Source organism: Chiloscyllium plagiosum, unplaced genomic scaffold (assembly GCF_037043375.1).
Source record: "Chiloscyllium plagiosum isolate Xiang-an unplaced genomic scaffold, Cpla_swu_hap1 HiC_scaffold_10, whole genome shotgun sequence".
NCBI classification, from domain to species: Eukaryota; Metazoa; Chordata; class Chondrichthyes; order Orectolobiformes; family Hemiscylliidae; genus Chiloscyllium; species Chiloscyllium plagiosum.
In genome coordinates, this window is record NW_028270148.1 from 37,506,529 (window position 1) to 37,526,931 (window position 20,403).

Below are 20,403 nucleotides of genomic sequence, written 5' to 3' on the forward strand. Positions count from 1 at the left end.
ACACGTAGACATGAGAGGAAATCTTTCCCTGAGTTGAGGGGAAGTATGGTGCTTCACTGCTGGAGAGATAGAAAATCAGAGGACAAGGTGACCAGGGCATTCTTTCACTCTTCAATGGTCCGTTATGGAATGCTTTAGCAGACACAATAGCTAGTCTCTCATCCACAATCATAGCTACGCAATAACACATGTAGTGGACAGGAACTCATGGGAGATTTTTAAGAGGAGACTGAATCATTTTAAAACAAAAGGTCAAAAATATACAGTAATTTAGACTTCAGATTCCTATTTGTACTGCAAAACTGGCAGGAATGGGCATTGTGTCACTTTCTTGTAATATCTGATTTTTTAACCAAACTACAATTACAAGTCATTCAAATAGGAACATGTGCTGAAGTTTATAGCATTAATTGCCATCGTGTTAACAAAATATTGTCTTGTATGGATTTATGCTTGCACAGACTTCCTGCCTGCTGTGTGCAGTTTCCATTTTGCTCTCCAGCAAAGTTCTTCGAAGTTAGATCGTTTTAAATGATTTTATACTGCTAGGTCAAACTAGTCAAGTGTGTGCATATGTTAGATGACTATTATCTGTGAAAGTTACATCAGAGAGAGCCTTATAATCTAAAATAAATTTTGTTTTACAATTAGATCTACAGTTGATTTAGCAACAGTGCTGTATTTTAGTTACAAAATTAATTTTACAAATCATGTTATTGCATTTATTTGCTCACACCAAAGACAGGACTCACTATGAGTAATGTTTACTGGTATACAACATATAAATGCAGGATAATTTAGAAGTAAAGCAGAGAATTACCTGGATATGAATTCAGTCTTTGTTGCCATGTAATCATGTGTAATAGAGTGACAGTTGTGCAGTCTCATTGGAGGTACACATTTTATTTTGTCTTGAAGTCTGATCACTAAAGCTACGAAAAGAGTAGGTTTGCTGCAATAATCATAAAATGTGTGCTATTTGCCATACACTTATTTTTCTTGGTTTTATGACAAATGTTAATTAGAAGCCTGGCGTAATTGATGAATGAAACAAAATGTCCTGCCTGGAAGGGAAAAAAAGAGGTCAATCTTTTCTCAGGAAGTGGTAAATTCTTCTACGCAGTGTAAAAAATTCATAATGTAAACTGCGCAGAGGTTGTTAGTCCCAGTTCTATTTATTAAATTGAGTTCAAGCTTTCTTTAAATTTACTTTCATTTACTGCAGTTTCATAAAATGTGAGAATCCTATTAAGTCTTTTTATTCCGAAACATTCTCTGCACAATTATGAATGAAAGAACGTCTGCAATAATTGAGCCTTGCTGACTAACCCATCTTGGGCCCCTCATATATCTCCATGCCGATTTTCTCATGACACACTGATTGCTATTGGCACAGCACAGTAATTTTCTTCTCTGTAATTATTTTCAGGGATTTCTGTGCATTGTTGAAGTTAGTACATATTATTGTCACAATGGAGAATATACGCTTGTATCATTTTGATTGCAAATTCTTTCGAGGAAACCTTTGATTGTGAGTTTGAAAAGGCTACTTTTAAAAAAGTGATTAATTTTCACAGTTGAGTGATTAATTGATGGGGAATAGTTAACCTGCTTAGCACCCCCACAGTGCATCCTTCCTTCTACAAAAGATATGGGCACACAGCAAGCAATCCATTCCAGATGAGGAGTTTGATGTGGAGTACAGTTGTAATAAAATTGCAGTTACAATATAAAGTGAAGTGATGGAAGGTATCACCATCAGTTCTCAGCAATGAATTGCACAGTGATGCCCAGTTTGGGTTTTGCCAGGGCCACTCAGTTCCTGACCTCATTACAGCCTTGGTTCAAATCTGCACAAACAGCTGAATTCCAGTGGGGAGGTGAGAATCATAGCCCTTGACATTAAGGCTGTATTTGACTGAAGGAGCCTAACTGGAATCAATGGGTATCAGGGGCAAACTCTCCACTGGTTAGAGTCATACCTGGCACATAGGAAGGTGAGTTGGAGGTCAGTCATCTCAGCTCCAGGACATCGCTGAAGGAGTTCCTCAGGTTAGTCCCCGAGGCCCAAACACTGTCACTGTGTCAAAATCCTGAAATTCTCTCCATAAGGACATTGTCGGCCAACCTTCCGCACATGGACTGCAGCGATTCAAGAAGGTAGCTTACCAGCACCTTCTCGAGGGCAGCGAGGGACTGGAAATAAATGCTGCCCAGCAAGCAAAGCCCACATTCCACAAGTGAATATAAGATATCCAAACAAAACTGGGAATTTTACCTTTAAGACGATTGCCACATTCGTGACTCGCCCTGCCAGAAGATAGCTAAAGTTCCCCTCTTGATAAGTTTGAATAATACTTCAATTTATTTCAGTGGACCCTATTAAGTTGAGAAAAATAATCACAGGAAGTGCTGGAAATAATCAGCAGGTCAGACAGCATTTGTAGAAAGGAGTCGCCACTTCATGTTACTATTTGTCAAAAACATACTGACTTGGTCAGCCTTAGTTAAGGGGATGATAGGGATGTTACAAGCTGATTTCAATATTGATGGGTTTGAAAGGGGAGGAGGTAGTTACGGAATTCTACTCCTGCTAGGTATTCAGCAATGCTAGTTGGAATTGCATGTGTAAGATTGTTGGCACTGTTCTGATGACTTTCCACTGACATTCACTGGGTTCCTGAATCAATATTGGTGCCTTTTGATGACCTTTGGACTGGAATTATCTGTAGGGGAGGAAGGAAGATAAAATTAACAAGAAAATAAAAACTTGTTTGAAAAGATCAAGGAAGGACTTCTGAAGGTCACCATTCAGTTAAATAAAGTTCTCAGTGTTAAAATATAGGCTTGACAGTGAGAGAGAGATCTTCCTATATTCAGACAGTAAAGACGCAAAGTGCAAAATAAAATCTTTATAAGCATTATTGACTTTGCTTAATAAATTTCTCTTGTGTGTGTTATGGCAACGATACTTGTTGATAAGAAGAATATGCTAAAGTACAGACAATGTCAGGATTCCATGTCCATTTTGTTTTCTAGGTTAAACAAAAGATATATTTAGCTCATCATCAAATAACTCTTTGCTCCTCATCATTTTTTCTCTGAACACAACAGTCACACTTGCTGCCTGCTGAATTTATAGATACCTAAACATCCTGCGAGTTTCCAGAGTTTCAATTTCATTCTTTTGAATCTCAGCAGAGATGTAACAAAATTAAATATTTTAAAAAATTAAAAATAAACTCTAGTCAGCAATTGCAGGAGCAGAATTATATTTTATGTGTGTCACATATACATCGCTTTCATAAGATCAAGACAAATTTTGAATACAAACCTGTTTGAGGTAAATAATGAAGGATCACTGGTCTTGAAACATTAAATCTGTCTCTTTACAGATGCTGCCAGACTTGCTGAATTTCTCCAGCACTTTCTGCTTTTGTTTAGATTTCAATTCTTTGCTTAAAAATTAAAGATGGATTCTTTTAAATCATGTGACTAGCCCAATGAGCTTTTATAATTAAAGAGAGAAAGACATTGTGGATGAAATTCCCCAGGCCCACTTGAAGCTTTTTGAAGAATGGAAAGGGAACTTAATTCGGTGAGATAGACTTGAACCAGTCTCCTGATGGTGGGATAATGGTTTGCTATTAACTTCGCAGAACTTTAAGGCAAGTGAGTTTTTCAACCTTGATGGGGAGGAGCCTACTTTGTATTCATTACCATGTCATGAATACTCATTAACACGCCAGACTCCTGGAATTATGTTCATGGGCACACATAATGGAAATGCCTGACACCCAGTTTTGTGTATGATATCCTGTGCAGTGGCAACTCAGAATGTTAACTCCTACTCACAAGATCATGAAATATTGGGTAGTTTCCTCATTTCCCCTCCCCCCACCTTATCCCAGTTTGGAACTTCCAACTCAGTCCCACCCTCATGACCTGTCCTACGTGTCCATCTTCCTTCCCACCTGTCCGCTCCACCCTCCTCTCCAGCCTATCACCATTACCCCACCTCCGTCTATCGCACTCTCAGCTACCTCCCCCCCCCCCCACCCCCCAGCCCACAAGCCTCACTCATAATGAAGGGCTTATGCCCGAAACGTCGATTCACCTGCTCCTTGGATGCTGCCTAACCTGCTGTGAGTTTCCAGCACCACACTGTCAACTCATGGTCCTTACCATTTGTGTTCTTTCAGCACCGGAGCCAGGTTCTCATGAGTCCCATAGGTACAATATTTTTATTTGCACTGTGCACCATGGAATGCTAGGTAGGTGTTATTGTTGTTGGAAAAACCTGCTGTAGGTATAATCAGTATGTTTTCATACTCGTAAGATATACTTAAGATATTTTCCTAATCATCCTGTTCAAAGATGCTTTACATACCTCTGGAGCTGGTTGGACTTGAACCCAGAGCTTCTGACTCACTGGTAGAGACAACACCATTGCTCCACACAAATCCTCTAGGTGTTTGTTGGAAATATTTTCCAATCAATCTTTTCCAGCGATGTTATTACACTTCTCTGGAGCAGGTGGGACTTAGACCTGAGTGTTCTGGTCCAGAGGTAGGAACACTACCATTGAATTGCAAGAGCCCATAGGTGTTTACCCTAATTTAGATTAGATTATGTTACATTACATTGCAGTGTGGAACCAGGCCCTTCGGCCCAACAAGTCCACAGCGACCCGCCGAAGCGTAACCCACCCATACCCCTACATTTAACCCTTACCTAACACTACGGGCAATTCAGCATGGCCAATTCACCTGACCAGCACATCTTTGGACTGTGGGAGGAAACCGGAGCACCTGGAGGAAACCCACGCAGACACGGGAGAACTTGCAAACTCCACACAGTCAGTTGCCTGAGGCGGAAACTGAACATGGGTCTCTGGCGCTGTGAGGCAGCAGTGCTAACCACTGTGCCACCGTGCCGCCCACAATTTAGTTGAGGATACGCTTCAATTGTTGTGTTAGTCAATCAGGACCAACTCCCACTGTAAACGCTGTGATTAGTTTACTTCCTGACAGCAATGAGCACAAGCTTGTGATGGAGCAGATTTCCCACATACACTATTGAAGTCCAATACTGAACTGATACTTGCATGATAGTTAACAAAAAAAATCAGTGCTCTTATGGTGTCTCGTGATTCTTACAAAGCAATGCCACTACTCTCTTCCTCACTGTTGCAACAAAATATTGGTAAATGTCTACAGGCAAATGGGGAAAATAAAATCAGCCAGAGCTCCTGATTCAGTTTCTGAATCAAGATTCAGTGAATGCGTGTGTGTGCGTATAAATGCAAGCTGGAAGGCAGGGAGGGGGAGGGCGTGAAAGGAAGGGAGGAGAGAAAACAGGAGCAAATTCTGATATGCTAATGTTGGGACTAGTGATAAATTTGTTTGTGTTCTGTTTCTGAAAGGGACATAAAAATCTCGATGATGTTCTTTAACATAGAAAGTAGGAGCTAGAGTAGGCCATTCAGCCCTTTGACCCTGTTCCACCATTCAGTATGATCATGGCTGATCATCCAACTCAGTGTGCTGTCCTTGCTTTCTCCACATACCCTTTGATCCCTTTAGCCTTAAGTCCAAAGAACGTCCAAAGGTAGAGAGATAATGCTCCAAGAGTGGGTTGACAAATTGAATATAGATATTTCTAATTAACCTGTTTGGACATGTCTGGTGGGACTGGGAAACAGGTCTCTGGCTCAGAGATAGCGACACTCACTGCTCCAAAAGTGCCCAACCAACTAATTATATCTTGCTGCAATTTCAGGGATCAGTTAGGCTCGATTGGTTATGTTAATCTCTCTGAATGTTGTTGTCATGCAATGTCAATTATTAACATTACTGATCTTTCACACATGTTGCTACTACCGTCTGGCAGTTAGTTGGTTTAGCTACATGAAAGTAGTGCTGCAAGAGAAGTGCCCAATTTGGGTAAAGATTAGGATTGTGGGCTAGTGTTTTGGGCACTGTGGAGTGCCACTACTCTTACCACACAATCCACAGCCCAGTTGGTATTTCCTCCCACTGAGCTGAATGACTTGTGGTTAAAAGTTCATGGTTTGCCAGCAGTCGTCATTGCTGTCATGTTTAGTGTCAAATATCACTCTGGAGTTTTCTTTCAATGATTTCAAGTGTATCCAATCACTTGAACTTTAGTCTTGTACTGTAAGCATGCGAGATATGTAAACATAGCACTAAAATCTGCAAATGCTAGAAATCTTTCACTGAAACAGAAAATATTGGAAACAGCAAGAAGTAAAATGAATAAACCATAAACTGCTTAAGTGGGAAACAGTTGATGGTTCTTCAGCAAAATTCTATTTAGATGAGGTAATTGGGCCATAATGAGAAAAACAAATGTAACTAAAGACACATATTACATACAGAAAACGTGAGTTGCTGAGGCACTGGGGGTGCAGTAAGCAGTTCATAATTGGAGAACCTTTGTCAGTAAATTGAGGTCTTAAGTGATGATTTATGTATGCCACTAATATATTTCGAACATATGTAATAGATAATTCTATATTAATGTGCAAATCCAGGTTACAGGGCGAAAGTGAGGACTGGAGATGCTGAAGATCAGAGTCTAAGATTAAAGTGGTGCTTTTACCCAAAACTTCAATTTTCTTGTTCATTGGATGCTGCCTAACCTGCTGTGCTTTTCCAGCACCACTCTAATCTAAATTCAGGTTACAACCTGGTATACGGGTAGAAGATTACATTTTATGTTGGTCTTCCTACATCACAAAACATCCTTACCTCACCTTTTAGTTTTTCACAAATCTAAGCAAAGACAGAAATGTTGGCATTTTCATGATGACTGACCACATTCTGATAAATCCCGTGTTTGAAAACTTAAACGTGGAGGACTTCAAGCTTTGATGTTTCTGCCCTGCTGAGTAATTATTTGTTTTTCTTGCAAAAATTGAACCTGTTCAGTAGGAATGCTGTCAAGCTGCCTTCCTTAATGATCTCCACTAAGAGTACATCTGATATTTTCATGACTGGAATGGATGAGTTGGAGATTGGTTAAAGTTGATTAGTGTTGATCAGAAATGAACTATCCTGCAGGAGATTTGATGAGTGAAATTTGGGACACTTTCATCTTTCTAAATTGATTATTTAAGTTTGCCAAATAATTGCACATCCCTTGTCAATAAGACTTTACAAATGTTTTTCTATTATATAATATTCTGTCATTGGTGGAATCTTCTGGTCCCTGAGGCGGTAGCTTCATTGGACAAGATGGAGTCTCTGCTGGAATTATGTTCTACATAAGTTTAATGCTTCAACATTGTTTAATCTTTTCTTTCCTACTTCAATATATGGATGTCACCTTAATAACTGCGAATAACTTGAGGATGCCTGCTGCCTGCTTTGCTGGTTTGTCTTCAATGACTTTGATGTAGAGTGCTGGTGTTGGACTGGAGTGGACAAAGTTAAAAATCTCACAAAACCAGGTTATAGTCCAACAGGTTTATTTGCTAGTACTTCCAAATAGACCTGTTGGACTATAACCTAGTGTTGTGTGATTTTTTTTTAACTTTATCCAATGACTTTAGCAGGCATTCTTTGTTGGTTTGGGATCCTTCAGGGGCTCCCAGCATTTGTATATGTGCTACCAAGCCAACCTTGATTGAGGCATTTGGGTCCCTGACAGAGTGGAGCTGCTGCAGCACTCTTTGGGAGACCCCAAAGATGGTGATGCTCGAGTATAACTCTGTCACTCCTCCTCCTTGTTGGTAACCAGTGGAAACTCCTCCACCCCTTGTGGGGACGTGGCTCCTGGAGGGAGCTCATGCTCCCTCAGCCCCCTCCTGCCTAGCTAGTTGAATGAATGTATCTATGGCTCAAGCAATGGAAACACATCCCTGTGCATATCCAGCTGTTATTGACTATTCTGCTGGACCACCACCCATTACCTTGAGGCTTGCCATGTGCTCCTCACTGGAGCTGAATCATCAAACAAAACCTGTGCCAATTCTTCTGTCTTCACGAGAGTCTGGGTATAATCTCTGCTGCGTCTGCCAGATGCTCCCCTCATAACCTAGGCATCTATGATAGCTCACTAATGACCAAGACCAGACATGTAAGACTCCTACTGGGTTCAGCAAGGTCCTGGTCTTCCACAATCCTGCAATTGTCTGGCTTCTCTTCCACCTCTAACTGTGGTTTTGTGCCAGTGTTCACCAGAAAATAACTCTGAACCTCCTCTCGTTAGATTACCCACCAAAGACATTATCACTGTCTTAGGAAGGAAGGCCTTGATGGTGCATCCTCTAAGCACCACTTGTCAGAGGTGTGGTTTGTCATGCTGATAGAGATGGACTTGCTGGCAGTCGTCTTTATTATCCCTGGATTAGGGGTATGATCTGGAAACTGCATGGAAAAACAAAGATATGTTTGTGTCACAAGCTCCCATCCTTATTCTGGTTTCATAAAGACTTTGCTGCATTAGATGCAGCTTGAGAGTAGCAAATCCATGTTCTCTCTTCAGATGATCCTCTATATCTAATCTCCCTATCAGAACAGGCCCATTTCCATTGCTTTCTGCCAGCTCATGAGCTTGATCCTTGAGATGGGTTAGGAACCTACTACCAGGTATCCCTGTGCTCCCTCACCTACACCAATCCCAATCTCACACAGGTCTAAGCATTTATTATCACTTTTCTCTACAGGAGATTGAATGAACCTTTAAGAGACATTAAAGAGTGTACAGGATTACTATACCTGCATTTATAGATCGAGAGGGAAATTGCCAGAACTGTAATTGTCCAAAAGTGATAATAGGAAGAAGAGTGTGCTAAGGGAGAACATGAGCAGTTAAAAGCATGGATCAGTTTTGTCAAAGAGCGACAGTTGATAAAAAGCAAGAAAGCATTCAATGGTGCGTGTGCCTGAGATACCTCTGAGGTGTTCATTCTGAAGCTATCTTTCCTGATTGTGCCAGTGTCCAATGGAGTGAAAAGCAGTCAGATCCGTACGTTCTCCTAGTTGTGATGAAAAGTCAGCAGTGAGTGTGCAATCTCCTGAGTACTGTGGCTCCTTTTATGTTTTGTTACTGTGAGCCATGGCAGCTGTTTGAGACACAGCACCATTCTGTTACAAGTGGTATTGCTTTGTTAGCTGCAATTAAATGACAGACATCGATTGTCCAAGAGGATCTGATGGAGGGACAGCCCTGTGCAGTGGCAACAATACAATGGTAGCTCACACTGACAGGGGCTTGACTCACTGAGTAGACAGTGATATATACCCTGGTTGAGTACAGCAGGCCATTCATCCCCTTGCAATACTAGAGACAGCTTCTCTTGGAGTTCTGTGAATCTGGCCTCCACATCCACCTCAGTACAGTTGGTATGTCCATCCCTAGGGGAAAAGAACTTCTCTCCATGGCAGCATTCAGAGTGTGTAGGCATCATAGGAACCCCATATCATTATTTTCCTGCTCAAATACTTCCATGGGATGGGTGGTGGTGGTGAGCAAATATTGAGGTGTGGTATCTGGAGTTTGGAGTTCAGAAGGTCTCAGTGATGGGGGTTGGGGATGGAGGAGGGGGAAATGTCAAACTTAGTGCCAAACCATAAAATTTGGTGCTTTACTCATGTAGTCCATGTGTAATGGGTACAGGAGAAATGTCCTTATGATCTGTATTCCCTTTTTTTGTATGTTCTGCCTGTACTGCTTGCAAAACAAAACTTTTCACTGTGTCTAGGTACATGTGACTACAATAGTCGAATCAAATCAAATCAGATATTGGGTCCAGGGGGATGAATGGGGGGGATGAGAAGGGATTGTCATAGGTCGGTGGCAGAAAGGTGCAATGGCTATCTTCCCATCTGAAAATCTTGGCCAAAAACACTTTCTTATGATTTGTACTGTGGGAGAACTGCTACTTTCTATTGACACATAACACAACTGGTGTTGAAACAAATATTTGAGGCACAGGTTTGTTACCACAGATGAAGTATTTCATTTGCTAAAATTTGGAATAGATTGTAAATCTGCATCCAAAGTCTGTGACTAAATGTTGGTACAACAATAAGCTGAGGGAATCTTTCTTCGGTGTTAATAAAGATGTTCTGTCAAAGGTGCAATCCTCACCACTTAAAGTGGGCATGTTAGTTTTAATGTGAATTACATGGAGGATGATGAAAGCAAAACGATGTGACCAACGTATTTGAAATAACACAGGAAATATCACTTAGCAACTAATTGTCAGCAGTTGGGTGCGGAATCCCATTCGCTAAGATAATTGCACTTTAATGAGGTGTGAAGAACTGATTGAAACTGCTCAAAGCACTGAATTTGATTGAAACCAGCAGACCATTTTACATTAGTAAATATATGGTAAATAATTATTGAACTGCCTAAGATAACTGGAGTGCTTAAAGTACTACAAACAATGTTTTCGTGAGTGACTTCTTTTGGAGGTAGTAACTAGTTGCAGTTATTTGTCCTGAAGTAAGTGGTTCCGTGTGATGAGCATGGACAGTGTAAGTGGTGCAGTGTATACTTAAAACGCAAAAACCAAGCAAACAGAGTAATGTGTCATCAGCAATCTCAAATTATACCACTGGATCTGTACCTGTTCCAGTTTAAGACCAACAGTTCTAGATATGCAGATAAGCTTCACGAACAGCACCAATTAAATCTCACTCCACTTTACAAATATTGAAGTTAAACAATTCATTCAAAGTTTTAATTTCAGTGGCTGCAATATGACATTGAAATAATGCAGCAACTTCTTCAAACTGGTTTATCGCAATCCAGGAGATCTGTCGAAAACTGGAGAAGAGAAAGACAAGTTAACATTTCGATATAAGCTCTACCAGAATTGGGGGAGAGAAAAGGTAGAAAGCAGTAAATAGGAACAGCAGAAAAGGTAGTAATGAGTTAAAAACACACACATACCAGAGAAATGGTATGGACAGAATGACCTTTCATCTTTTTAATAGAAAAGGATGGTTAAATTGGTTGATTATGGCAATGTCATGTCGATGGGTCAGTGTGGATTTGTTGGGCCAAATAGCCTGTTTCCACACTGTAGAGAATCTAATCTAATCTAAATGTACCTATTGGGCTAAGCATTTGCATCAATGTTGAGCTGAAACCTATTCAAACTGATACATGGTGATGCAACTGGGATATAAATGCACAGAAAGAAGGACAAATATGAGGCAATGGACATGTTCATTATGAGCAAGCCCATGAGAGGTTTAGCTATATATTAAAGGCCGAATTTTAACTTTGTTCAGCTAGCACTAATACAAGCTATAGATTAGTAGTTTTGGGGTCTTTACTCCCTATTCCCACTCAGCCACTTTATTTCTGGGGCCTTCTGCTTAAAGGCCCAGTGTGTCCATTTGAATTGGCTGGTAGCTCAGATACTCTATTGCAAGATTGAAGATCTATGATATATTTCAGATCCTATCCGTGCTACCATAGGCTCCACAAGAATGATATGGGTGTCAGGCAACCTAACCCTTTCAACCATGACCTGGAGAGCTTTGCTCGGACTCCCCTGGGTGTACTGTCAGCAATAGTCACCACTCCCAGTGGAACTGCATACAGTGGATCTGATTTGGTGGCAGTTCTCAGTCAGCAGGATTTCTGCCTGCAGCATCTTGAATTGGTTAGAAGATCACACAGTGACTGGTTAAGGGCCTGACAGACATTTAATCCAACTGGGCCTTCTTCTCTGTTCCCCACCAGCTCTCCAAACAATAGACTGAACTCCTGATAATTACATGAAATTTCACCTCCTTATCTCGTAGTTCCTCTGTCATTCAATGTCTGAACACTCCCCTGCATGTGTTTTGCGATTCATCGTAAAACTGTTCAGCATTATTGTTGTGTGTATCTGAAGGCAACCCAGTGAATGGGTTGCAGCAGTGCATCAATTATCATAATAAAATAAGATTATTACATCTGTGCTGTTGTGGAGTTTGTCACGTACAGGGTAATGAATTCAGTGTTGCACGAAAACCCATTCCACTGAGAAACCTGTGGCACTTTTAGTTCTGTGCTGCAAGATTATGGTTATTATGTGCAGGTGTAGCCTTCATAATTTTGAACATTGCCTCTGGTAGGAAGGGCACCATTATCAGAACGATGTAAATGTGGTGACACTGGTTGACTTGAAGAGAATATTCTGTCCAGCACCTCCAATGGCAGACGTCAATTAAATATATATGTATAGATATAACAGTTCCTACTGACAATGCCAGGTTTGGGATTGCCATTTTGTCTGCCTGTGATTGCCTGCTAACACATACTTGTGGTGAAACTTTAGCTTTATTCAGGTCCAATGCATCAAAAAGTGTGCGTGCAATTCTATTAGTTATATTCGAGCAACTATACTGGGCAGACCAGTCAGCTTGTGTTCTCCAACCCACTGAAAAGCAACTGCCACAGGACAAGTCATAATAAAAGCAGGGCTGTAATGTACATGAGATTTCGTATATGTGCGGAGAGGTGTGCTTTGGTGAGTTACCAATAATCAGTAACTGAAAGGAAAGCTAGGTTAATGTATTGACACAGATACAGGAGGAGGACTCAGAAATGTCACAATTCTTAGTCCCTTTGAAGCAGACCTAAAACACTTTGCCAATACCAGCCGCAACAAGGAAAGTTTAAGCAAAGCTTCAGGCTTCCACTAAGGATTAGAATTACACCCCCACCTCCCAGCCAGTGATGGGCTTGTGGGCGGGTTCATAAAATTGTCAATGGACACTGGTCTTGGCAACAACCCCAGCCTACATCTAATTTTAACCATGGCACAGGAGGCACTGAAAGGTCTGTCCATCGTTGGTCCAGATGATACCCTTCAGTGCCCAGTTGATTGCCATCATCCTTTGTGAAATGTAACTTTGTGATTACATTTGGAAGGTCTTGTTATGAATCAGTAGGACAGAATAAAAGAATAACTGGCTATGTTAAACACTGCATCATCCAATTGTGTCATTAAACTGCATCATGAGGAGAAATTTCTTCACCCAGAGAGTGGTGGCTGTGTGGAATGCTCTGCCCCAGAGGGCAGTGGAGGTCCAGTCTCTGGACTAATTTAAGAAAGAATTGGATAGAGCTCTCAAGGATAGTGGAATCAAGGGTTATGGAGATAAGGCAGGAACAGGATACTAATTAAGGATGATCAGCCATGATCATATTGAATGTTGGTGCAGGCTCGAAGGGTGGAATGGCCTACTCCTGCACCTATTGTCTATTGTCTATTGACAACTGTGGACTATTAGTGCAAATAATGCTTCTGCTAGACTGGATGGCTGCAGAACCAAAAGGTTAAATAAGCATTTGATTTTGCCTATTTTGGACTGGAATAGCCCTATGTGGAATGTGTGCTTCAATAAATGGCAAACAACTGGTTAGTTTTTCAAATCCAAACTCAGTGTAAGTTAGCTTTCCATCTGCATTGACAGCTGCGTCCAAATCTGCTGGTATTGGTACAATATACCCTGAGGTGACAGGAGAATTGGATAGAGTTTTCAAGTTCAGGTCTTCAATGATCTCCCAGCTCTGAAGAGCACTTGGAATGAATTTCCCTACAGAATGTTTCCCTGGTCTTGTGAGTAATGATTCTATGATGCGTGGAAAGTTTCTTTCTGCCAGTAGTAACACAGAGATAGCAGAACTAAAATCAAGGCAGTTGACGTATTGCCAACACCTTTCTTCACTGTAAGTTTTCCTGGAATCCTCTGCTGGGATACCAATTCCACCTTAAATTACAACTAATCTCATTAATTTCACAATTCATACGATAGACATAGACCTGTGGTGCCATTTTGAGGACACACTCTATTTGATGCTATGCTCAGTAAAACTGATGACCAATGGGATGTCTCCTAACAAATAGTGTAAAATGAATTTTGTGGGACCACGAGGAGCAGAAGTGGTCTCAAGGTTAATGTGGGCTGTTTCTACACTGGACTCTCCCTTTGCTAGGATTGGTGTGTCTCTGGAATTAACTTCTTCTTGGCTGTTGACCAACCTGTTGCTGGCATCAGCTGGACCTCCCAGCAACACAAGCAATCAACCTTCACCCTTCAATCGAACAGCACCTGCTGCTGGTGCAGCACATAATAATTCCTCTGATCTGAAAAGGTTTGGAAAAATACTAGCATAGTTATTTGAACATTTGGAAAACATTCATTCATATCCCAAATATTTTCAAAAATTAACTTCTCTTTCAAAAATATGAAATATTTTCAAAAATATTCTTTCTTCTGTACTTTAAAGCAATTTCTCTTTAATTTCTACCTGGAAATGTGTAATGATAAGCAGGTCAGTGAGAGTATATGTTCAATGAAAACAGAAACAGAAATCACAAGAAACTCAGCAGGTCTGGCAGCATCTGTAGAGAGAAAGTAGAGTCACATTTTGAGCTCAGTGATCCTTCTTTGGAACTGATTGTAGCTAGGAAAGTATTGGTATCTGCTGAAGATAGGGTGGGGAGGGGAAAGCACAAATGATAGGTGGAAATGCGGCCTAGAGAGAGAGAACTGAAGTAGGGCAGAAAAAATGGAAAGTGAAATGCCTGGGGAATCTGCAGCCTTCAAGTCCCAATATCAACTTTGATAATTTTAGGGCCTGCACATCTCCGTACATGCCCTTCCCTTATATCCACACACCAGGTCTTGTCATCACATGGGCTGCTTTCACGACAGCCAACCCATTTTAACTCTTTAATAGTCCCCTGTAGCAGCTTTTCTTTCTTCCCACCTCATCACTGTCTATCCCTTTGTCTGCCAAACTGTTGTCTTCTCTTTCTGGACTGTACCTCCATTTATCATTTACTCCCTCTCCTCCCTGCACACCTCTCCCCCCTCCCCCCACCCCACCCACAAAAAAAATAGTCAGCATATATACCAACCTTGTCCTAGCAACAATGAATCCTGAAGAACGGTCACTGGACTCAGAACGTTAACTCTACTTTCTCTCCACAGATGCTGCCAGACCTGCTAGGTTTTCTCAGCATTTTCTATTTCTGTTTCTGTTTTTGTACAATGAAAAGAGCTTCAGCAAACGTTTTTAATGGACACCACACCAGATTTTTAGCTACAAAACTTTCAGGTTCTTGTTCACTTTAATTCCTATTGTGCAGGAGCTAAGCAGATCTAGAAGAAAATACTATACTTTTTAAAGCATTAATGCAAAAGAAGTGGCAATATATCAATCTATGTCAGTATTTATTTTTATTGCATCATATAAATTTCACCTTGTGTATTTTAGCATATCTATCAAATACAAACTATGTGTTGCTATATGCAGAAATATTAGATTTTGTAGGTTTCAGTGATTCAATTATAAATGCTATGCATGATTTCTGATATCTATTCATTCAGTGCAATGTTTCATTGCATAAGTAACATTGACCTGTAGTCTTGACTAGTTGTTGACACCTGAACAGTTAAGAGTGTGCAAATATCACACAACATAGGTTATAGTCCAACAGATTTAATTGGAAGCACTAGCTTTTGGAGCGCTGCTCCTTCATCAGGTTGTTAAGAGTGTGGTGCTGGAAAAGCACAGCAGGTCAGGCAGCATCCGAGGAGAAAGGACAGTCGACATTTCAGACATAAGCCCTTCATCAGCACCTGAACAGTTAAGATTCGTTATGTCTTCTAATTTATTCAAATAATGTTTTATTGTTAGCTGTTTTTGATGAGCATAAATGAACAGAAATGAGCTCTCTGCAAACTGACAGCAAGTGGTGTTCTGAGTACTGGGGATATGTCCATGTTGCTCACAATCAAAAGGATACTAATCCCCTAGTGAGATAATCACTGAAAGATTATCCCATCATGTTAATGATAGAAGGAGTTTAAGAAGCAGTTATCTATTAAGTAAACTCCAATGGAATTAATTATCCAAAAAAATGTACCTCAGAGAAAAAAGAATCTTTCTGTTAAGTTAATAGCTCCAGACAACAATGCTAATCCTTTTCCTACTAATTAACTAAGAATTATGTTTACTTGGTTCATTAACGTCAGCCAACTTCTGTAATTTAAAATTTGATATGCTGGGGATTAACTCAGTTTCCTTTTGTTGTTTTATAAAAATACAGCAAAATTAGTCAACAGTGCCATCTTTTGTGAGGCTGCTTTTAAAATTGAAAGAATGTAGCTATTTAATTGAAGGTTTGTACTTAGCAGGGAAGACTCTCCGGATTTGGACTTTGACCAAGTGTTTACAGGCCAGATGAGGAACAGGTGTAAGAGCAAAAAAAGTATTGTGATTTTAGATCATTATCATCTTGAGACATTGATGTGTGATGCATTTGATTGAAAATCTTCTCTCGTGAAGTGTTAATTCTTTTACTTAAGGGGATAACTTCTGAGAAATAGGCCCAGATCTCCCAAGGATAGCTACCATCATTGGATTGCCACTCCTGGCGAACGTTCCTCCAACTTGATGTGGCTCTGTGTTTCTTCCAGGAGGTACCAAATCTGGCTTTTACAGAAACCAGAGCAGTGTGTGTCCTGGTGATCTCTGGCAATGGAAACGGGTTAGGTGGAGGGGTGGGGGTGGGGCATGTTGGTATGGAAGGCACAGTATTCCCTGCTTTATGGCACTAGCTGTCATATGGTAGGTCCAAAAGTCCATTGTGAACTTTAGTGAATCAATGAGAGGATGAAGAAGTAAATAGATGAGGTGTTGGAGTGGATGGCATGGTAGGTGGGGATGGAATGGGTGGATGAGATTAGTTGGACCTGGGAGATTGTTGCACGTTTGGGAACTAGTCAGTCAGGGTGTAATCCAATCAGGTCTGGAGGTTAGTGTGGATGGGGTGGGTGCGATCGAGTGGGTGGGTTCTGGTCAGGTGGGCACTCAGTTGCTCGGAAAGGATTCATCTTCTTGGGAAGTATTTGGTTGGTTGTGGGATGGTCTAGCGATTGGATGTTTGGTCAGGAATGTTAACAAGTGGTCATGGGATGGGTAAGTCCAGTCAGATTCAGAGGGCGAGTTCATTTGAGTGATTGGTGGATCAGTTACACAGTGACCCAAGACTTAGACTAGGTTTCAGTAGCCCAGATCGACTGGTCGGGATCATCAGAAACTGGAGATATGACCCAAGATGTTTGCCCAAGAAGCTTGATCTTTGGGTGGGAAATACTCTGTTCCTTGGGACCTCTAAAAATGTCTGATTATGAGTTTGAGGCATAAAACACATGAACAAGGAACAAGTGTAGGCCCTCAGCCCTCTGAGTTTGCTTCACTATTTAAAATCATCATGATGTGGAGGTGCTGGTGTTGGACTGAGGTGGACAAGGTCAGAAGTCACAAGACACCAGGTTGTAGTCCAAAAGGTTTATTTGAAATCACAAGCTTTCAGAACAATGCTCCTTCATCAGCACTCAGAAAACTGAACCTTTTGAACTATAACCTGGTGTCGTGTGACTTCTGACAATGTGATCATGGCTGATCTGATTTTAATTTCACTTCTACATTCCTGTATATCCCCACTAATTTTTCACCTCCTTGGTCATCAAGAATCTATCTACGTCTGCCTGAACAATATGTTCAAAACTTGCATCCACTGCCTTCTGAGAAAGGGAATGCCAAAGACTCTCAACCTGCTGAGAGAAAAGAAATCCTCATCTGTCTTTATTTATTTATAAACTAAGACCTAGGTCTGAGAATTCAAACAGTTCTGACATATTTACCTGGACCATTACCCAGGAATTGTGAGACAGATATGTTCTTTTCTGACCCATGCATAACTCTACAACTGACCCCTCACCATCAATTCCCCCCTTGATCCCATGTGCTGCCAACCCCACCCTCCAATTTCTCACTCTCACCAACCTGACCTGTAGCCTCCACCATTTACCTTCTATCATATACCCATCCCACTGACTACCTGTACTAACCCCTCCTGACTTAGCAACTGATCCATCTACCCACCCAACACCCTAATAGCCTGCCACTCTGCCCAGTTACCCATTTACTCCACTTCTGCTGTCCACTTATTCACTTACCTCACCCCACCCACCCTCCATGCCAGCCACTTAACCACCTACGCACTCAATCACTAACACACTGAGAAGCTTTGGGACATTACTAGCTCTGGGTTCTGGTGAGTAAGAGTTTCAATGCAAATAGAGGATGGACGTTTGCACAGATTCATATCACTGCCCTCTCTTGATGTTTCCTTCTGCTCTAGAGGAGCTCTTTGGAATCCTGTCCAAATGACTTTTGGACAGAAAATCATTTGTAGGTAAAAGGATAGTTTATGTTGTCTGGTCCCTGTTGTAAACAGTGGGTTTGGAGTGGTGGTGGTAACTGATCAGAAGGTCTGGGTCATTCTGTCTGATGTTTCCTGTCTAATTACTCAGGTGAGGACATTGCAAATGTCCAAGATCTCTGACTCCAATTCCAAGCTGGAGACATCCATGGGGGTCGCAGGGAAGAGGCGAATTAATTAGATTAGATTAGATTAGATTACAGTGTGGAAACAGGCCCTTCGGCCCAACAAGTCCACACCGACCCGCCGAAGCGAAACCCACCCATACCCCTACATTTACCCCTTACCTAACACTACGGGCAATTTAGTATGGCCAATTCACCTGACCCTGCACATCTTTGGACTGTGGGAGGAAACCGGAGCACCCGGAGGAAACCCACGCAGACACGGGGAGAACGTGCAAACTCCACACAGTCAGTCGCCTGAGGCGGGAAACTTAATATTGGAAACTTAATCTTTCTAGACAATTTGCATGTAGGTCATGTAAATCAGGACTTCCACAGGATTGCAACACATACTTCGGTTGTATATCTGGTTCCTCACTATCCGGGGAGAGGACAATTTGGGCTGTATATTTAGAACCATGAGAAACTGAGCTAAAATGGAATTTGATGATTTAGTAGATTTCTTTGATAATTACATCAGAACATAATTATCCTAAATTGGCATGAACAATTACTTTGATTTAATGTCAAGGAATTGACTTTAATAGAGGTATGGCACTGTCACTTTTAATTCTTTAATCTGGGTTTAAATGCAACCATTCTGGGAGTTTCATATGATATTTGATCTTAGTCTGCCAATAGGCAAGGAGGTAAAAAACAAAACTTTACATAATCCAGCAGTGATTGTATTAATAATTCTCAGAATTGTTAAGAAAGCTATAAGAATGGCAGGCATGGAAAATATTTGCTTTCAATCACATGTGATAAGAGATATGTTTCTGAGACTGGGTTAAGAACACATTATTGACAACAGGAGAGAGATGTGTTGCTCAACATCTGACTCTTTGGAGTGCATGAAGCTAACCAAATAGTAAACACATTCCAACACTTAACAGTAACTCTCTCCTTGCTTTTGGTGTACACTACTTTTGCACTTGACTTGACCTCACCTACTGTTAGTGGAACTGAGCTGAATTATTTTATTTCCAGGCTAAAATGCCCAAGGGGGAGCCTGTTGAGAGGAACACCATCTACCCTGTGGCCATGTAAAGGTTGATTGGTTGTCACTAGGCTGGAGGCAGGAATGCTGCCTTTCCAGATCAGGGAGTCCTTCTTCAAAAAGTGGAGGGTCCTGCAAAGGCTAGCAGCCGTGTAGCAGTTTGGGACAGAGATACGCAGTGCTGGGTCAATGATTGGTGGTCTGGCTGAGTGCTATCCCTGCATATCCCAACAAAGGAACTAAGGAGCTAGGTTTCAAGGAGCTTACTGGAGGCTATTCTGTGGGCCCTGAGTTCCTGGAAAGGAATAGCCGCTCTGCCCACTACCAGGCACCTAGAGGAAAGCCACTTTGCATGGACTTTTCCCATCATTGGTCAAGTTCTGCTGATGGCAGGATGAAGTTCATGGTTGGGCATGAATTGTCCACTTCGAGCCTCAGTTGACCACTGGTGGGCATGACAGTCAGTGCCGTCTGGTATTGTTGCAGAGTACAGACAGGCCTGTAGGCAGAGAGCAGTCCACCTGCTGGATTTAATGAGCCTACTATCTTCAAACCTGTGAGGTCAGGAGTGTAAAACCTAATCAACTGCCTTTGACATTCATAATACAAGATATAACTAATCTAATATGGCATACTGTGTAAAGATTTCCGTTGTGTATATAGACAGTTGCACAATTTTATCAATGTAGCAAACAGAAACTGTCACAAATATGTTATAAAAAAACCTGAAAGACCTGCAGATACTGTAAATCAGAAACAAAAAACAGAAGTTGCTGGAAAAGCTCAGCAGGTCTGACAACATCTGTGAAGAGAAATCAGAGTTAACGTTTCGGATCTGGTTCTCAGGAAGGGTCATCAGACCTGAAATGTTAACTCTGATTTCTCTTCACAGATGTTGTCAGACCTGCTGAGCTTTTCCAGCAACTTCTGTTTTTGTGACAAATATGTTATACTTTAATTAC

At 41.2% G+C, this 20,403-nt stretch overlaps 1 protein-coding gene across 2 annotated transcripts in view; it reads left to right on the plus strand.

Annotated features, from left to right (window-relative positions):
• The window catches only part of epas1b (endothelial PAS domain protein 1b), a 139,450-nt gene that overhangs the window by 48,792 nt on the left and 70,255 nt on the right, over window positions 1-20,403 (plus strand). The window lies entirely within an intron of this gene.